Consider the following 22,330-nt stretch of genomic DNA (forward strand, 5'->3'; position numbering starts at 1 on the left):
TCTTTCCTTTCTTCCTTCTTAATCCATGTCTTTTTAATTTCATTCCTCACTTCTTCAATTTTCTTTTTTCCTTTTAGGTCATTTTGCCCATTCTTCTTGCCAAACTGGTTCTTGTCTTCAAAATGGTTATAGGATCAGTTCCTAAATTCTCTGGCTAAGTGACCAATCTTATGGCAATTGAAACTATGTCATACTGGCTATCCTCCACGCTCATGCATTTTTTATCTGACCCATTATCATTCTACAATTTACTTCAACATGACCAGAATTACCACAAGTGAAATAGGTGGCATTGAACTGATTACTGCTTTTAGTAAGGCTAATCAGTTTGAATGGTTATCTTGATACCTTTGACTTGAACATGTATTCTTCATATTGTGTCCATATTTATTGCATGTAAATAAATGTCCATTAAATCTTCTTCTATTTGCAATTTTGCTAGATCAAGATCTACACTCATAAGTAGTGTGACCATACTTGTGGCAATTATGGCAGTAACCATCAAAGGTGAAAGTCTTCATTTGACTAACTAGTTTATTTCTACATACATCAGACTTATGACCAGGTTTACAACAATGATTAAAAGAGAATTTAGAAAAATTCATACCTTTCACTCCTGAATTGTTCCTTTTATCATCCTTCTTCTTTTTGGATCTACATGATTCTCCAGTTTCCATAGGACTTGTACCAGAGTAACCAAGACTAATTGTTTCCTTTGTTCTTCTCTAAGATTTCAACTGTTCATCTATCTTCTCAGAGCTTTCATTGAATTTCCTCAATTTTTAATTTATTTCATTAGTATCTTTCAACTCATTTGTAAGTTGATCAATCTCTTTCATCATCTTCTCCTTTTCCTCTACTCTGTCATACAAATGCTTATGTATGTATTCATTCTCCTGAGTGAGAATTTGGATTTCATCATCTGCTTTAATCATGATTGCATCATTTTCTCTTAGGGATTCTTCACCAAGCCTTTTGGCTCTTTCAAATTTTGCCAAAGCTTCTTCTACATCTCTTTTTCTTTCATTTGCTATCCTGCTATCTTCTAGCATTTTAGTCATTCTTAGGGCTTGACTTTCATGCTCTCTTTTTAGATTGTTGACTTATTCAGTGAAGTTCTTGTTCTTTTCCATCAATTCTGAGACTGCTTCTTCTGCTTCTTCCAATACACTCTATTCGGAGATTTAATCTATAATATCCTGACACTCATTTAGTTTTATAGTGATGGACTTGAATACCATTGAGAGGGGTAGAGGGGTGAATCAGTAACACCAAAAATAAAACTACTTTAAACACAGACAGGTAGATACACTTAACAAGTTTGTTAAACACTATGCATTCAATCCATAATGATATAAAATCATCCACAACAATTAAGACATCTACCATAACACAAGTGTTTATATGTGGAAAACCAAAATGAGAAAAGCCAAGGTGAGATAGAACTCACAAGTTAACTATCTGCAGTAATAGATAATTGATCGGTTAGGGTCTACAAAGTGCTCTGCTAGGAGTGAATCTTGTTAAAGATCCCAAAGCTTAGTTAAAAGTTATACCCTATAAAAGGTAGTACCCTATTAGGAGTAACCTTGTTAGAGGTTTTCTGAATCCAAACTAATGGATCACTTTATTAAAGGATTTGATTAATGAAGCTTGTTAGAGCTTACCCGGTTAGGGGATTTGACTGTTGCAATAATTAGAAAACAATAGGTAGTGTGATCTAATAATAGCACAACTTGCTCATATAGATCATCTTCTACGTACTCAATACTTCTTTACCAACATACTCTGTAACTTAATTCATTTGCCTTCACACATAACATATCTCCTTTGCTTCTGATAAAAATAATTCATTGTGATGTCAATATATAGACATTTAGATTTCATGCCGGCCTCTAGAAATATTAACACAATTTCCTAGGTGTAGTGTATCTGGTCAAACAATCATAACTCATCACAAAAATATTGCCAAAAATTTATTGGCTAGGATAATTCATCACGACTAGTGAGAACCCATCACATAATCAAGGAGTACTAGTTGGAACAACAATATCAGTTGGAGTTAATCATATAAACCATTTTACCTTTGATGCTCTTGTGCAAGTCTCCACTAGATCTCCAGGTTGATGTTGAGTTATGAATCTCCACTAGTTATCTCCATGCATATATCGATTGTCATTGTGTACTGATTAGTTATAAACCTCTAGTATACCAGTTGTAGTATAAACAACTTTAAAGTCACACATCAGTAGACAATATGAACATATGTGTGTGTATGTGTTTCATCAATGACAACATATGATGAAGTTCATCATTAGAATCATCATCAAGCCAACAATCTCTCCCTTTGGCATTGATGGAAACACTTAGAAAATTTTATAGTAATAGCGCTAAGTGTTCTTACAAAAAAAAGTTTATACATAGATACAGATACTCCCCCACTAGCAACAATGCGAAATTGAAAAAGAAAAAAATATATATATATAGAGAGAGAGAGAGAGAGAAAAAAAAATTATCAAAGTTTTTTTCATATACAACAACTTGAAAGAGTGAATCAAGATTCATGCATTTGAAATCCTTAGAAAAATGTTAATAAAATTCCTTTTTAACTGAGATAAAGCATGTTCCCATGTCTCCAACAAGTTCTCAATGAACTCAAGTGTAGACATAATCTGAGTATGAAACTCTTCCATGGAATCAAGTGTACAGGTTTCTACATTAGCTAAAATAGCTTATGCATTCATGTAGGCTCTTTGTTGTATGTCCACTTGGGATGTAAGTTGACTCTTTAATTCCTTCAATGACTAGAGTCTTTTTCCATTCTCAAGATCATAGGTATCTAGCCCATTGTACAAATCATCCACAGATTTGCTAAAAGAAAAAATAGAGTCTTGAAGTGGTACATATGCATTCAATATCATATATAGCTCTTGCTTAGTTTCACTTTGCCTATTATTTATATTAGCAAAAAAGAATGGAACATTAGAAGTAGATGCAAGATATTTCCCTCCTATTTCAATAGCTTGTCTTAATAAGTCTTTATTAAGAGATAGAGCAAGATTTCCTTTATCAATCTCTTTCATAAGCTGCTCTCCACACTTCTTCCTATAACTCTTCTCAACATATGTTTGTGCTACTTCTTCAAGGGACTTAATTTGGTCAAATACATCAGCAACCAATTGACCAAGTTTGCTAATAGGTGTAGTCACATGTCCTGTAGCTGTTTCCGGTAGCAGACTCATCAAAATATCTACATCATTTTGAATGGTTTCTACTTCCATTCTCTATTCTTTAAGTCTCTTCTTTTGTGCCCTAGGTTGCATGATAGTTGCAATCTTCATCATTTCAGATGCACTTATATTATCAACAATTATAGGCCCTAAGATTCCTAGTGATTCATCTTCATCTTCATCAATCTGATGTATGACTAATGATGTTATTGGTTCAGAGGTTGTTACCTTAATAATCTCTCCTTCCTCTTTGTGTTTCTTTGTTTCCCGCTAAAAAATCTATGAATCAACTTTTGCATAAGATTCCTTCTAAATGTCTTGTAAAATAGGTAGCAGTTGAGATTTCACTAGTTCTTCCTTTGTAGGTAAAATATCCACTCCTAGTTGACTTCTTGGTTCCTCAACTAAAGGAACCTATGAGTTAGTGATCTCAGGTGGTTGCATATTGGGTCCAATTATGTCATCAAATGAATCTATTGAATCCTAAATATCATCATCAAGTATGAGTTGTTGGATAATAGTGTCATCCTTGACAGGATAGACAATGTCAGCTTGCATATTCTCATCCATTTTAGATCTATGAAGAGTCTCTTGCTCAATGTTGGAAGAATGAACAATATCTTCCATTTATTTGATGTTACAAGCAATCTGATGAGTCTCAGTCTCAATAGTTTGCACCTTTCCACTAGGTAACTTCAATCTTCTTTCTTTGAAAGCAAATTGAGCTTTGTACTTATCAACCAATACATTTAGCTCATTCTTTGACAGCTCAGAAAAATATTGTACAAATATATCTTCTATAATTCCTTTTTCCTTCTCTACAGCTTCCTCCAATTTATTCTAAATAATAGTATACAAGGAATTAGAGATATCTTTTACAAGATCATGAGGTAATCTATTGTAATGGAACAAATAAGTGATTACCTGTTGAATAATTTGTTCCTTTTCATCTTCATTGAATTAATCAAAATGTTCTTTGACATTATCCAATTTGTTTCTTCCTAATGTCTTCATTGTTCTCTCAAATGTAGTCTTGAGCTTGTAAGTAGAGATATCAAAAGCCACAGTTTCCTTTGGCACATTCTTCACTGGTTTGGTTGATTTACCAGTTGCTTTCATCTTCATGGGTTCATCCTCAGTGTTAGTACCTTCAGATTCTTCTTGGAGAATTAGTTTCTGACCTCTCTTCTTTAATGTTGTCTCCTTTTTCATGTAGAGCTTAGGTTCCGGTTCCTTTTTGGTTTGGACACTTCGTGTCACTCTTGTACTTTTTATCACTGAAGATGCTTGCTCAACCTTCTTATTCTTACCTTTACCACTTATGGTAGAAACAATACTGGTTTTATCTTGTGCGGTCTAAACTTGAACTGTATCCAGTTTTTCTTTCTTTTTATCCATTGGAGATGCCAACAGGTTATTGGCATAACCTATCAATAAGTCATAGTTGACTTCATAGCTCATATCCTCTGTTTCTTCTTCTCTAGGCTCATTATCCTTCATTAAACAAAAATTAGTGGTAACTGTAAAAATGATGTACTTAGAAAAGTGTTTTACCACATCCTCAAGCAATCTTACTCTTATACTCATTATTTTCTAAAATTCATTGAAGTATTTGTTCATTGCAGTAGAGAAGGTATTCCTGACAGCCTTGACACTATTCTTAATTTGGGCCGATATCGGTAGATCCTTAGACCATTCAAGATCACTGATTCCTAGTAGGAAATTCTAGAAATAAAAGAATAGACTGATCAATAAATATCCAAATTTAAACTTTTGACTGCTATCCTTCTTGATAGACTAAATATTCAACAATAATTGGCTCCTTATGGCCTCGCATAGGTCATAATTAACATTTTTTAGTTATCATCTTGTAAGTAGTATACACCACTACAGACGGAACACTATTCAATCTTCTAGAATGAAATACCCAGTAGCCTATAACCATTGCTTCCAACTTTACCACCTAGTCGTTGATGTTATTGAAAGAAAAAGAACACCCATTAGAGGTTGATCTAGTTAGAGTGTTCGCTGTCTCTCTTGAAATATGCCTCAGCTTAGGTACTTCACTGGTTGAGTAAAAACTAGTTACAACTTGAATAAATTTGTTGGTTATAGTATGAGTTCTTTCCAAATACATGTATTCCCCATGAACATGACTCAAGATTATTCAGATATGTTCTTCTTCAAAATCTTCAAGAAAGTAAGCTATGTTATGAAAACCTTTCTTGTAAACCCTAATATATTTTGTTTGAATCTTTTTCATTTTCTTCGTACACAGATTTCAACTGAGAATATATTGACAATGATCCTTGATGCTCTGTAAAATGGAAGGTTAGTCAATGATAACAAAACACAAACACGAAGAAAAGTCAAATTGTTAGTGTCAGAAATCATAAACAAAATACTTTCCTACACAAGCATATCAAAAGAGATACCAAAAGCATGAGAGAATATTTAACTAGGAAAGTAAATATGATGAGACAATTGCAAATGCCTCCTAACATGCTCTTAGCTCCTTCTCCCTCGTTCCTCTCCTCTCCAAGTTCCAAATTAGTGTAGCTCTTAGAAGCTTTTTGCACTATGGATGCTTATGGAGGTTTGAGATTGAAGTATTTGCTCTAAATGTGAATAAAAAAAGCTAATACTAGATGCTATTGATATTGAAATGACTTATTTTAAACCAAAATAACAAGATATTAGTGATTCATGCTAAATTCTCTCTAGAATTTCACTATAGATTAAGTGCATACAAGTTTTTAGGATCTGCATTATGAAGAAATGGGCTCTATTTATAGAAAAACTGGAGCAATAGATGGTTGAGATTTAGTAATCTCAACAAGGGTCAGGATTGAATGATATTCAATCCATGTGAGGGCTTTCAACCCAACCCCAGGATGACAAGTGTCAATATGAGATAGGTTGAGAGGAGAGGGAATAAGAATTACATGCTTGACATGACCTGGGAGTCAACTTGGGGGTTAAGGTCAAGGTTGGGTTGAGTGAATAAATTCTTTATTCAAAGAATAAAGCTTTTATCCAATGGATAAACTCTTGTGTAAAGGAAAAAGGGATAACCATGGTCAAAGAAATAAATGCTTGAGGAGACCCATGAGTACAAGTTGAATTAACCATAAATGATTATGTAAGAGCCATAAATGGTCATGTAAGAGCTAGAAATGGTTAAATTGTTGAACAAACAAAGAAATAAATGCTTTTCAAAGACTTTGAGGTCTTTGAGAAGTGACTCCAATGTGTTGGTATTCCAATTACAATGAGAGATTGTTGACATTTCAATAGGGATATTGAGAAGGTTGTTGATGATTATGGATATAACTGATTAAGGATGTTTACTGTCTTAATAATATTATTTTGTCATTGATGTCAAGAAATTGATTTTTTGACTCAGTATGATGTTGCCATATCTTAAGAAGTATGATTTGATGAGTAGAAAGATGTCGGTAAGTGACACAGAAAGAATGTGAAGAATAAGGAGAGAAATAAAGTTATTCAATGGGCAACTATTACCAAGCTAGACGATGATGAGATCATGTTGTTTAGATTGTTTTGATATCCTACATATGTTGTTGATTGTAAGGTTTATACTATACTATGTTACCGAGAAAAGAACCTAGTCGGTTAACCATAAGGTTATCGATATCGGTTAATGAAGGCAGAATGTCTACCGAGTGAAGTTTAGTATTTACCGAGTAACAACCGAGCTGTAAAAGAACGCATTGGATGAATACAAGCAATATTTAATGAAGGATGCTAATGAGCTAGAGATGATTAAATGATTGGTATGCCATGCATGAATTTTGTTAAGGATCTATAGAAATGGAAGATCGGCAAGAAGATCTACAACTTAGATTGAACCGCAATAACCTAGCACAAGTTCCAAGGTGAGGTAAAACATTTTTCAGATCGAAGGATACAATGAACCTAGTCAAGTTTGAAGATCTGATGGCTATGATTGATCATGGTAAATGTGGTCAAGGAGATTAAGTGGTTGGCAAATTGTTTATAAATAAGGAACTGTTGATAAACAATGTATGTAGGCAAGTGTAAGAATAGGGATGCTGCATAGTGATTACCGAGCATAGGAGCCTAGTAGAGGGACACGATAAGTCCTATGACTTGATTGTATTGAACAAATAAGAATCTGCTTTAACATTTCAAATGTGAAGTTGCAGATATATTTTTATTACTATTATTTTGTAAAGTGATAGAAAATCTCTTAACCAAGTGGATTTAATAGTCTTATTCGTAAATCCTCTAGCAAGGTGACATTCTGATTGAGTGTTTGAAATCCTTTGACAAGGTCACTTCTAACAAAGTGAAGATCCTAACAAATCTGAGGGAAATCCCTTAACCGGGTCACATCTAGCAATGTGTTTGTAATCTTTAACAAGATTTTCTTTTAACTAAGCATACTCTAGAAAAGTATATTTCTTAGTGGGTTCGAAATCCCACAGTGGTTTTTCCTTATTTGGGTTTCCACATTAAATCTGGTGTTATGAGTGTTATGATGATTATGTGTTTATGAGTTAGCATGCTTAGCAGTTTTTGGCTATATTGTTGAAGTATAGGCTACCGAAGTTGAATCTATTGATTTTATGGAAGATTAAGTTTGTATAATTCACCCCCCCCCTCTCTCATCTTATTTACTATTAATATCAAAGATTAACATAATCTTTCTTAGGAATGTGACAATAATTAGGGAATGGATTAGGCTAATTAGGAAGGGTTTAGAAGAATCTAGAAGGGGGTTTAGGAGTGCAAGTGGACTTAGTGGGTGAGAAAAAATAGGATTTTTATTAAAATAAAATTCATTTATTTCAATAAATAGGTGCAAGTTAAATTTGTAGGAAAATGCAAGTGGGGGGGGATAAATGATTTAAATAAATGTTTTATTTAATTTATTTAAAAGAGGAAAAGGGGTTAACTGAAATAAATAAGATTTATTCATTTAATTGATTGTGAGTTTGGTTTAATGAATTAATTAAAATAAATTGAATAATTTATTTAATTAATAGAAGAATGTTTGAAGATGAATTAATTAAATGTTAATTTAATTAACTGATGACTAGTGGATTTTTAATCAAATAAATAGAAAATATTCATTTAATTAAACTAGATAGATTTATGTGACTACATTTGCCCCTCTTTGAGACGGTGCGATTTATCGCGTCGTTTCAAAGAAAGAAAAATAGGTGTGAATAAATGCCCTATAAAATGTTAATTTAATGGGTGGTATGCCCCCTCAAGAGATGGGCCAAAAAAATTCAAAAAATCGGGCGATCTCTCGAAAAAGAATGAAAATTGGCAGGGTGATAGAAGAGAAGAAGTTAGCAATAATGGTGAAAGAATGGAAGAAAACAGAGATAAAATGAAGAAATGGGGGCTCAGGAAGTTTACGTGGACCACGGCGGTGAGCGGAGGAAAATTAGGGTTATGGCAAAGGGTTTATATGGAGAGAAAGGGGTGAAAATAGGGTCATTTAAATCCACGACCATAGTGAAACTATAGCTCTGATAGTGACATTTTGGAGGAGTAAGTAGCAGTCAGGATGCTGGTACCCATTGAAGCGCACCGATTTGAGCGAGTCCATCGATTCTAGTGGCCAGACGACTACGGACCAGCAGTAGGAAAATTTGAAATTTTGATTTTTATGCATTTTTTACATGTTTTTTGCTGAGTCCAAGTTGAGTCAGGACAATAGCACTGAAACTATGTTTTAGCGTTGTTGTCCAATTAATTAGCACTTTTGTGCTACAATGGCGCTATTGTGTTGTTGTTTGAATGCTTATGAAAATATGAGTACTATTGTATGCATGTTTGGGAGCTATTGTTTGTTTAGCGCTATTGAGGGGTCAATTGAGCATTTTTGATGTTAAGCAATGCTTTTGCATAGCTTTTGTAGCGCTTTTGTAGTTTGAGCACTTTTGCATGGTTGATTAAGCACTTTTGTTAGGGGTTTAATGCTATTGTTTAGAAGGTAGTGCTTTTGTTTGCAAGATAGCGCTTTTGTTTGAGGATAATAGATGCTCCAGTTTGTGTGAACAAAGATCTCCCTATGCCAATGATAGATGGATGGCGATGCAAAGTGGGAGTTGTTTTGAACCATAGCAGCCCTGATGAGACTTAGGTCATTAGGATAAATGCCTGTTGAAGTCTAGGTGTGCCATGATTGCTTACCTATTGAGACTCGAAGATACTTGATCAAAGTATCTGTTGATAGTCTAGGTTTAAACTTAAGAAATTTTGAAACAAAACAACTAATGATGGTTGATGTACGTGTGCAGGAGGATCTACACATCTTACAGTTGCATGAGAGACATCTTGCTACACAGGGGCTACGAGATCGACTGATAGAGGCCAAGATTGATTGCATTGCAGTGACTGGGATGTATGATGTGATGCATATGCCCGTGATTTGGATGAATCATGGTTTGATTATAGCCTTGGCAGAGCGCTGGCACAGTGAGACATGCATGTTTCACTTAGTGTAGGGGGAGATGATTGTGACACTGGAGGATGTGTGGCGCATCCTGCATATTCCTATTTGGGGGGAGCTGGTCACATATGATAGATCATGGGGGACTCTAACGGTGCAAAGATTCTTCGATGAGGATGTGTATATTGAGGATGGTTCGATAGCTTGGGAGGATATCGCTGCTTTGTACGAGCCATTACTAGTAGTTTTGTCAAGTATTGTGGGAGGACTACTATGCCTGGATAGATGATCACATGGTCTAGCCATTGGTTGGGGGTAGGTGATTGAGCTGATGATGATAGAGGGGACCTGATTTGCCTAGGGACTGTGCATGCTGGCGCACTTATATCAGGAGCTGCATGAGGTAGTATACTATGGGAGGGCCTCATTAGCAGTGGGAGTGACGCTACTACACATTTGGGAATGGGAGCACTTACCGGTTACCCAACCAGTGAGTCTAAGATTTCAGGCATGTGACCAACCCTATGTATTTATGTATAGTGGTATGATGAGTCAGCCCCACCTAGGGAAGTTAGAGTGGTAGTGGCGGGCACTAGATGATCTAGATGGAGTGATCTGGAGAACCTATCTAGAGTGTGAGCCCTAGGAGGATGATGTGGAGGCATTGCCATATGTATTTGTGACCCGATTCCTCATTGGGAGGACATGATATCATGTAGAGAGACAGGTGCTGGGCAGAGTGATGAGATAGTTTGGATGGAAGCAAGGATTGCCTAGGGGATCAGGGGAGTATGCTAGAGTGGTCCGAGAGAGGTATGCATGGGGGCCAGTACTTCCTTATGATTAGGCATTGGCAGAGTTTAAGATGCTATAGGCAAGACCTTGGGATATATGGCTGAGGGTGGTAGATACAGGGGTGTCGGAGGAGTATACGCAGTATATGGCAGCTCATCTGATTCCTCAAATATTAGATCTGGCAGAGCCGATTCCTGATTTTGAGGATGATAGGGGATGGAGATGGAGGAGGAGAGGAGGTCGAGGACCATTAGTTGCTGGAGGAGGGAGAGGGGATGGTGGTGATCGAGGAGGTGGAGGAGGGGATGGTGGAGGAGGTGGAGGAGGAGGGGATGGTGGTCCAAGTGGAGGTAGCGATTTTGGGCAAGTTCATCAGAGAGGGAGAGGCAGTTTGCCATTGCGGTTGTCTCAGGGACCTTTGATATAGGGAGGCATGAGACTGGGTAGGAGGGATGATGGGCAAGGACAAGTTCCTATGGATACAAATGAGGGAGCTACTAGAGAGGGAGCTATAGGTGAGGCACCTATGGATACAGGGGAGGGATTGGGTGGAGATATTCAAGAGCAACTGATAGTACTTTTGCAGTTTTGATTGATAGTAGCCGAGACACAGGTGGAGGATTTGGAGGCGAAGGTTGCACCTAGAGATGTACAGCTATTTGCATGAGAGTCAGAGCTGACTATAGTGTTGTGGGAGAGAGATCAGGCTGTGGACAGGGTGATCTAGTTGTAGGCGAGAGTGAGGATCTTTGAGGGAGTATAGGGACAAGGGCCATCTGTGGAGGCATTGGCGAGGGAGGTATAGAGCGCAAGTGAGGAGGTGGCTTATTGGCAGGGCCTATATGAGCAGGTGGTACCATCTAGTCAATGAGCACTGAGCTATTCACAGATGCAACAAGATAGATTAGAGCGATCTCAGAGGATACAGAGTAGTGGGGGTGTGATGGGTCCTGCATGGAGGGATAGATCAGGGGATGTAGGAGCTAGTGGGGGTTTGATGGGTCCTCCACAGAGAGATAGATCAGGTGGTGCAGGGACTAGTGGGGGAGTAGGTGGAGATGGGGGTGTAGCATCTAGTCAGAGTGGTATCTAAGAGAGCATTTTGCATGTATTTTGATATTTTTATTTTGGACTATGTCTTGGATGGCTCTTGGTAGCTGATTTTTTGGACTTCATTGTACTCTGATACATGAGATGATATATATATATAAGGAGATCCCATTTTTGGTATGCATGTTGATATGTATGGATGTTATGCAAGATTATGATTTATGAGTTATTCTTAGATGGATATGTGTATATGTATGCATTTATGAGATGATTCCTATATGCTATTTACATGCATGCTTTATCATGATTTATGATGTTGGATACTAACATGTGAATGTAGGTTTATATATACATGATTTGTTTGATGTATTGCTTTATGTATGTAATGCCATGATAATTATGTATGCATAATGATATAATGATATAAATGGGATAGATAGTATCTTGTACTTTATATTAATACAAGGATGAGATAATGATATGCAATGAGGTGAATGCAATGCTTTGAATGAATGATTTATTTATGGATATGCATCTAGATGGTTTTTAAAATGAAGGTAACATGGATAAACAAATGTAAAGTACAAATGTTTTTATGATGATTTATAAATGAATGCATATGTTGATAATGTATGAACCAATGTTGGAAACAAATGGTTTGTATGATTTTAAATGCCCAAATATGATGAAGTAAAATGATAATGTGATGATAATGCAACTTATTGTTAATAACTGCACCTTAATACATTTTAAAAGGGATAATGAATGCAATTTAAATGAATCCTAAAATGAGTATAATAAGACACTAAATTGGATGAATGAATGCACTTTTTAACTAATGGATAGATAAATGAATGTATGCAATGATAAATGATAAAGGATGATAAGTGATGATTGGTAACTGACACTAGATGAATGCATAGTAAATGGCTAATACAATCAAGGATAATTTGATCATATGAATGAATCTAATCATCATGATTATGCAATGATGAAATGATATAAGAAGACTAATGTCAACAAATGATAATGAACTATATGCAATTTAAACAACTAAAATGATATGAAATGTACTTGATGCAAATGCAACTAAATGTAATGATGAGGATATGATCATGATAAATGAATGCAAGGTTGTTTAGACTTTGCATGATGCACTAATGATGTATCAGAGTACTCGGTCACAATTGTATCCAAGACCAGCTTAATTTTCACATAACTGTTCATATTAACCTTGTTCACATTTGCATACAAAATCACATATATGAATAATGAGTAAATGGATGGGCGATATGCAACAAAATGCAATATATAAACAGATGAGATGAAATGATGATCCATAATGCTCTATTTTCATCATTGAGCTTTAAAATGTTGTAAGAAAATACAAGCAACTTGACATAATGATTCAAGATGACTAGAGTATTTCTTACATGGATTTGATATAGCAAGTTAATACAAACAACTTGATATAATGGGTCAAGTTGACTAGAGTATTGCTTGCAAAACAAACAAGGATTATCTCCTTTCAAGCATGACTTGGATCATCCTCCTTGATCTTAGGTTGATCATTATCCTGAGACAAGTGCATACCATAGGAAGAGATAAAACCTTTATCCAGTTGGATGAGGTAGGAGAAACCAAAGAAAGAGCATTCGTACCTGCAAACAAATAGCATATACAAAGAATAATGAATAAAGAGTATGGATCCTCGATAATGGTTCATGTTCATATGGCCAAGGTATATGCTGTAGTCAGCAAGCCATAATGATCTATGACTATATGTTGCATGTGATCACGTAGCTTAGTGAACTTCCCACATAGACACCATTAGTACATGCCCCAGAACTTCATCGGAAAAATTCGCAGAGGATACACAAACAATGCTGTAAGAATCTAATATAAATAACCCATAAATCAACCAAGTATTTATAGCTTAAACATAATTTTCTTGTCAAAGAAAATGTCATCTTGTCTTTGGTTTGGTAAGGAAGGATGCATCCTTGTTGAAGATAGTTTGAGTGTTGATGTTGATTTGCTTGGTTTGATTGATAAGTGGTCATTTTGTGGAGTATGTCGCAATGTTTGTTTGGCATCTGCATTGAAAAATGTATGTATAGGGTGTTGCCATGTTTTTGATTGATTTTCAATGTTTTTTGATGTTTTTTGATTTTTTGATTATTTTGAATGTTTTTCGATTTTTTGATTGTTTTGAATGTTTTTGGATTTTGTGAGATAGTTTTGAATTTTTATTTTTTTTATATTTTGTGAGATAATTTTGAATGAAGAACCCCAATGATTCATAAGATAATGTAAAATCCACTTCCATCATATTAGGTTAAGGGCATTGCCCCTGGTTTTAGACATGACCATGAAAAAGCGGGATGCGAGATGCAAGAAGTGCTATCCTTGATTGCAAATCAATAACCAGCCATGACTTTGGATGGATGGATGAGTGGATGTAATGAATGTGATCACAACAAGTTTGAAAGACAATGGAGCCATAGCCTTTTATGAGTGGCACCTGTTTGCCAGGTTTTCACCATTGCACTTACCCAAGGTGCCACCAGAGTGGTCGTTCACTGTTTGGATGTATGATTTTTCTTTACTATTTTGATGTTTTTGTATTTTCTTCAGGACATTTTTAAAAATGTTTTTGGTGTTTTTCTGGTATGTATGGGAGCCTGATGCTTTGTACAGCTTTAGGTATAAAACCTTTTGAGGTGCATGTTGTTGATCGGATTTGCTAGCAGTTCTCCTTTGGAAGTAGCCAACTAATATGCCCCAGACCCAAATACAACAGTGATAAAATATGGACCCAGCTAGTTTGATTCAAACTTTCCATGATGTTCTCTATTTGGTTGGTTACGAGGATTCTCTTGAAGAACAAGATCACCTAGCTCAAATGTATGAGGTCTAACCCGATGATTATAGCTTCTGCTCATGTGTTGCTGGTAGGCTTTGAGGTGATTGTATGCAGCTTGTCGTTTCCCATCAAGTAGTTCCAAGTCTTGGAGATGTGATACTTTGTATGCTTCATCATCTATCAGATTATGCAAGGAAACCCGTAGTGATGGTATCTAGACCTCAATAGGTAAGATAGCTTATGCACCATAGACTAGTGAGTAAGGAGTTGCGCCTGTAGGGGTTCGAATGCTAGTTCGATACACCCATAGTGCTGGATTTAGTTGAACATGCCAATCATGGCCAGCATCATTGACTGTCTTCTTGAGGATTCTCAATATGTTCTTATTTTATGCTTCAGCTTGACCATTGCCTTGTGGGTAATAGGGAGTGGAAAAGTGGTGTTGGATGTGAAATTTCTCACAAAGTTCACAGGCATCCTAATTTTTGAAAGGAAGACCATTATCTATGATGATGGACATGGGTACACCATACTGGCAGATGATGTAATTAAGGATGAATGAGGCAATCTGCTTGCCGATGACTTGGGTAAGTGGAACAGCTTCGATCCACTTTGTGAAATATTCGGTAGCAGTAATAATGAATTTGTGGTTGTTTGATGAAGATGGATGGATTTTACCCACAAGGTCAAGTCCCCATTGACAAAAAGGCCATGGTGTTGTGATTGGTTGCAATTCCTATGCTAGTGCATGTATCAGGTCTCCATGAACTTGGCATTTTTTGCATTTTTTGACAAAGTAGTAGGAGTCCTTTTCCATAGATGGCCAATAGTATCCAATGCGCATGAGTTTCTTGGCTAGTGAAGGACCACTTGCATGATTTCCACAAATTCCTTCATGTACCTCTTCCAAGGCCTTTGTTATTTCATCTTGTTCCAAACATTGAAGGATAGTACCATCAAGACTATGTTAGTATAGGGTTTCAGCAATGATGGTATATCGAGCAGTCTGGTGAATGAAGGTTTTACGTTGGTTATTCGATTGTTCAAGAGGAAGTGTGTGATCATGGAGGTAGGTGTAGAACTCACTGTACCATGGGGATTCGGCATTGACAAGGAGACATATCATCTCAGATACGGGGATATCATAAGTGGGAATCCAAAGCTATTCTACCAATAACTCATAGCGTGTTGAATTCTATGGAAGATCTAGGAGAGATATGATGGTAGCCATAGTGTCAACGACCCAATTTTGATCTCTGGATATCTACTCAAAGGTGATAGTAGTAAATGATACCTTTAAGCTGTCCACCATTTGCTTGTATGGCATGAGTTTATCATCCTTGGTTTGATATTTATTTGTGACTTGTCAAATGACCAGTTGAGAGTTGCCATACATCTATAACTCTTTTAATTTCCATTGTATGGCAAGCCTGAGTCCTATGATCAAGACCTCATATTCTAGTATGTTGTTTGTGCATGGAAATGTGAGCCTGTATGAATTCAAGATGCTATCACCTTGAGGGGTGATAAAGAGAATGGATGCCCTCAAGCCATGCCTAGTGTATGAACCATCAAAGTATAGCTTCCATGGTTGTGCTTTTGTGATCATGAATAACTCTTCATCCAGAAAATTAGAAATGAGAGGATGATCGCCTATGAGTGGTGCTTCAGCCAACTGATCTGCAATAACTTGCCCTTTGATAGCCTTACGGTCTAGATACTCAATGTCAAATTCACTGAGAATAATCACCCATTTGGCCAAGTGGCCAGTCAATGCTGTTTTGCTAAGTACTTTAGCGGATCGATCTTAGCAATGAGTTGAACCTTATGTGTCAATAGATAGTTCCTCAGTTTTGTTGCTGCCAAGATTACTGCTAGGCAAGCTCACTCAATAGGTGTGTAGTTGAGTTCATAGCCGACTAGTGTGTGAGAGATGTAGTATATAGCACACTCTTTCCCTTCTGCATTGTGTTGAGCCAATAGCACTCCCAATGTTGTAGCAGTAGCTGAAATATAAAGCAATAGAGGCTTACTTAGATCTGGTGGGATCAGCAATGGTGTATTCATGAGATAGTCCTTAAGCATCTAGAATGCTTGCTAGCATCGGGTATCCTATTGAAAGCAGATGTTCTTGTGTAGAAGGTGTGTAAAACGATGGCACTTATCTATTAGTTGTGCAATGAATCTTCGGATGGACTGTAGTCACCCTTGTAGTGTCCTTAGCTGATTGATGTTCTTTGGAGGGGCCATGTCCATGATTGCTTTGACCTTTTTTGGGTCAACTTCAATGCCTTTGCTAGAGACAATGTATCCTAGAAGCTTCCCTGAGGTTACTCCAAAGACACATTTCTTTGGGTTGAGTCGAACATGATATTGTTCTAGTCTATCAAAGATTTTCTCCAATATTTCTAGATGACCTTCTCTTGTGAGTGATTTTGCTAGTAAGTCATCTACACAATCTTCCATTATAGTATGCATCATGTCATGGAAGATTATGGTCATTGCCCTTTGATAGGTTACTCCTGCATTCTTGAGACCAAAAGGCATTACATTCCAGCAGTATGTTCCCCATGGACATGTGAAAGCTGTCTTGTGTTGATCCTCTGGTGCGATCTTTATCTAATTGTATCTAGAAAAGCCATCCATGAGTGAAAGCATGGCATGTCCTACTGTTAGGTCCACTATGATGTCGATGTTGGGTAGGGGGAAGTCATCCTTAGGACATTCTTTATTCAGATCTCTAAAATCAGTATAGATATGGATGCCCCCATTTGATTTACCAATAGGAACAATATTGGAGATCCAATTGGCATAATCAATTGGTCTTATGAAACCAACATCTAGAAGTTTCTTAAGTTCTGCTTTGACAAGTACTACAATCTGGGGATGCATCTTTCAAAGCTTTTGCTTGATAGGTTTAGCTCCTTCTGCAACTATGAGGTGATGCATGACTAAATCTGGATCAAGACTAGGCATGTCTATATATGACCATGCAAAGTTAATCTGGCGCTTCTTAAAGAATTCAACAAACTTGGGCTGCTCCTCTAGAGTCAAAAGAGATGCCAGATGTATGTGGTGAGGAGTTTCAGGAGTCCCCATGTTGCATTCTTTGGTTTCCTTGATCAAAATCGTTGATCATTCCTATTGTGTACTAGAGGGGAGAATGTCAAACCCTTCATCCTTAGGTTCCTCAAAGAGGTTTTCACCCTTCGATTCGCTCTTTCTTTTACTTTTGTAGGATCAAATAGTGCTATAGTGTGGTTTTCACTGGAAGATCCATGTTTTATTGTTATATTTTTGCAGCTAAAAGGTTTGGCATCAGCCACAAAGTATGTTGTGCTATTAATTTCTATGGCAAATCCAGCTTTATGATCCCCGCTTGGTATGTTATCCTACAATTCCAAGAAGTCAATGATTGCTTCATCATTTTGGAAGTGGTCAAGACATGGGGGATTAGGTTGGTTCCATTCGATGAGCTCAAGATGGATAATGGGCATTACCTCATTGATTAGGTTGAGTTTGTGAGATGTTTTAGTGAGGGTTAAGACATTATGGGCAAGGTCATCGATGGTACTCTCCCTATTAGAATCTAGCATAGGATGTGACGTAGGGTCTGTGGAAGATGTTTCTAGTTCAGGAACCCAAGAGGTCTTTATTTGTGCTTCTCCATAAATAGGGATGTCTTTGTGAGGTGGAGGTAGTGATGTGTCTTCCTCATCTAAAGTATTCAGATGTACTGAATCAAACTCCCACTCGTGTGAGTCAGTTTCTGAGTCACTTTCCAGGATCCGGTTGCTATAACATACTGGGATATCTTTTGAGTTAAATATTGTAGGGATGATTGGCTGATGTACCATTGTAGATGCAACGATTGGTGCTGCAGGAAGAATTATGGAGATCAATGAATCTGATACAGGAAGTATTGGTTTTGTTGACTCTGCTACTTCTACTAGAATTGTCAGCATTGTAGATACTATTGGGAATTTGGATATAGTGGCTACTGCTAATGGTGCTTTTGATGTTATTGTTGCTGCTGATGGGGTTGTTGTTTTGATTGGTGGAGTGATGGGTGGTGTTGCTTTGATAATTAAAGGTGACCTCTTTGTAATAGGCTTCATTTCTATTGGTAGTGGCTCATGTCGGCCTTGCTTGCAAAGTCCCAAAGAAATTTGACTATCATAACCCATTCTTTGCATAATGAGAAGGCCTTTTCCATATTGATCTATGGGAAGCTTAGCTTGTGGGAGGTCCATGGTGATAGGATCTTTATAGATCCACTTTGCTAAGTCCTCATCTCTGGTCTCTTCTTCTTGACTCTTTCCAAGGATGAAAGGTGTCAAAGTGCATGCTAGTGTGACTGCTGGTGTATGAAGTACCTGCTATGGTTTACCATGAGTTCTTGGAGAAGTGGGCATTTGTCCAACACAAAAGAGATGGCTTAGATTATATTGCCCAGGACCTTCCTCTGCTACTTTCATATTGAGCTTCTCTTGCTTGGGTATAATAGTGCTTGAGCTGGAAAGAGAGGCTGGACTTACATATGAGGTGGATGAGATGGCTTCTTTGTTGTTGGGAACAGTAATCTCTGGTTGATGATTAATGTTATGAGAATATGCAAAGGGGTTTGCATCTCCTAAGATTGTAATTTCCACACCATTATGTGGGAACTTGATACACTGATGGTAAGTGGATGGAACAACTTGCATGACGTGTATCCAAGGTCTTCCCAACAAAAAATTGTATGGTAGAGGAAGGTCTAGAACCTGACATATGATGTGTTTTACCACAGGGCCCACTCGGATTGGTAGTACAACAACTCCTTTGGATGAACGCTCTGCATCATCATAAGCTTTGATTGTGATCTTTTTGTGGGGATCCATTGACTTAATTGCATATCCCAAAGTAGTGACTAGTTGTAGTGTACAAATATTCAGTCCTATTCCATTATCGATCAAGACTCACTTGATCCTATGTTGGTTGATAAATCCTTCAATGTGGAGTGAGGCATTATATAGTTGTTGGAAGGATGTGTTGTCACTTTTAGAAAAAGTGAGACAAGGGGATGCTTTTAGACTTCCAACCATGGCTTGGAACTAATCTATATTCAAGTTAGTAGAAACTGAAGCCTCTTGGAGAGCTTGATCCAATTTTGTTTTATGCGATGGAGATAGGCGCAATATCTCTAAGATAGATATTAGTGCAGGCATTTTATCTAGTTGATCCACAAGGTTATACTGCTTTGGGATTGAGGTGGTACCTTGTGGAGTGGCTTTTATGGTAACCTTGTCGTAACGTGTGACAACATTGCAATCAGAACTGGATGGATTCTTGATGGTAATGGTGGCAACTTGTTCACTGGCATCTTACAGGTGATTTACTATGTAGTTATACGTGGCTTGCATATAATCAATGGTATCAGTGTTTCTCTTGGAAGTGGAAGCACCCCTTTGATCTGGTGATGGAAGTGGATTTTTGAACATCAGAAGATCATTGTTTGTTGTCTTTGGGTCATGTCCTTTGATTTCAATATCACCTCAGTCAATAAGGTCTTGAATAAGATCTTTCAATCTGTGACAATTGCTTGTCTTATGTCCTTTTCCTTGATGGAAATCATAGTGTTCAGTATCTCTCCACCATGCAGGTTTGACTTGAGGTTCATAATTTGATGTTCTGGGTAAGGTGACTAGATTCTGAGAAACCAACTGACGTAACACTATTTTGATGGGTTCACCTAAGGGAGTGTATGTTCATTTGGGTTTTTGTTGATGTTGTCTGGGTTCATCTTGAGATGTGATGCATCCTTGAATTGGAGGAGCAACTATGTTAGTCTTGGGTGGTAGATTCTATCTTGCAAATCGAACCACAGGTTGTGCACTTTTAATAGTTCTAGCATCCACAACCCCATCATTGATGACATTCTTGTTTTTGTTCTAGAAGTTTGGTTTGTCACTATTGAAGCGTGGACGAGGGGCATCTTTTGGCTCATTGTAGATTTTGATTAGCCCTTTTTTGATGAGAACCCGTTCACACTTTAAACCTTTTGTGATCATGTCATTGAAGGAATCTGTGTCTTTGAGGTCCAGGTGAAATTCCATTTCATCATTTAAGTTGGAAATAAATATTTCCACTAATTCTTGTTCTGGTAATTGAAGTGAATGTCTGCTACACATTTGATGCCATCATTGCAAAAAGACCAAAAATAGCTCACCTGGTTTTTGTTTAGTATTACACAGATCAGCAATTGTGATATCCTATTCAATGTTGTGTGAGTAATGCGATAGGAACTTCTAGATTAGTTCCTCAAAGGTCCTAATGCCACTTGGTAATCAGGAAAACCATGATGTGGTTGTTCCTCCCAAACTCTAGGGAAAGAGTCACATTAGGTATGTATCTTCGTATGCCACTTCTAGGCATGCTAAATGGAATTCTCGAACATGATCACGAGGATCTCCTTTTCCTCTATACTTTTTGAACTTGGGTGTTTCAAACCCTTATGGAAAAGGTGGCATATGAAGATTCCTATCAAAGGGACAGGGACAAATTTCATCAAGTGAAAATTGGTTTGTTTTCACGCCACTGCGAAGTTGTTGGGCAAGATTTTCAACTTGTTCCTACAATATGTCTATGTCATTAGGAGGAGGAGGAGGTGGTGGATTACCTTGATGAAGGTTGTATCTGATGGGATCTCATCCTCTTTCATCCTCATTATGACTTTGGTGTTCTAATGCTTGTCATAGTTGTGCAACATCAAACTCTAAGGGTAGTTTGGCTCCCTCTTGAGCAAGCCTCAAAAAGTGAGCATCAACATTGCTCTTGAGTATTTCATTAAAAAGTCTATTAAAGAGAGGGTTGTGTTGTTCCCTTTCTATTGCCGCAGGAGTAGGAGTACTTGGATTCTGCTCAAAGAGCTTCTTGGAATTCATTGATGTTTTCCTCCTCTTCTTCCTCAATTTCTATTTGTCTAGTTCTAGATCTAGTTTGAGCCATTTTGTTTACAATTTTTTGTTGAAGTTGGGTGAAAATGATGATGAGTTGTTGATGAAATGAGAGATTTATGTTTGGTGGAGTATTTTGCATATGAATCTCTAGCACTAAAGGTAGATATTACCAAAGTCCTTTCTTGAATTGCTTGTTGTGTTTGATTGACAATGTTTGGTGTGATAAGGTTTAGAGGGATCTGAGATGTGTTACAGATCCAACTACCTAGTAGTGAGAGGATTCACTCAAAGACTAGTTTTAACCGGTGTAGAAATGCCTCTTTAGGATGAGTTTATCCTAGATGTCAAGACACTCTAAAAGTGATGAATTGTGTTTGATTCAAGCAATATCTAAAGAGAACTTAGGATAAAAACCTCTTGGTGTTTTGAGAGTTTGAAATGGATGAGATGATGTGTGAATGGGATAATGGATGAAATGTTTAACTTCAATAGAAACTTTGTGTCACATATGGGACAAATTCTACCTCTTCTCTTTCGAGCATTGGTGGCATTTCTCGAACTACATTGTATGTGATATAGATGTCTAGGAAGAAGTCAGGATTGATCTTGCCTTGTTTGTTTTTGTGATAACTCAAAGCTCTATATTGCATAAAAGTTCTACGGTTTAATGATTCTTGATCAAATTCATTTGATTTTCCTTGAATATAAAGATGCATGTGACGCAAGAAGGCTCTATGAGAGACAAAGATTTGTCTATTAAGATAGAAGAATTTCCTCCTTTTGATTAAAGCCTTTGAGCTTAATGGTCTTCTTTTCAAGTTGACATGTTGATGAATATTCTTCTTTCTCAAGATGTGAAGAATGGTCATAAAATTTGATACTCTTGCTCTTTGTTTTTGATCTTTGTTGGTATTTTTGAAAAAGTTTATGTTGGATGAATTACTTTGTTTTTGGAACTGATTTTTGATGTTTCCTTGACAAGAAAACAAAGCAAGCA

The sequence above is a fragment of the Cryptomeria japonica genome, chromosome 11 (genome assembly GCF_030272615.1).
Source record: "Cryptomeria japonica chromosome 11, Sugi_1.0, whole genome shotgun sequence".
In the NCBI taxonomy this organism is placed as follows: domain Eukaryota; kingdom Viridiplantae; phylum Streptophyta; class Pinopsida; order Cupressales; family Cupressaceae; genus Cryptomeria; species Cryptomeria japonica.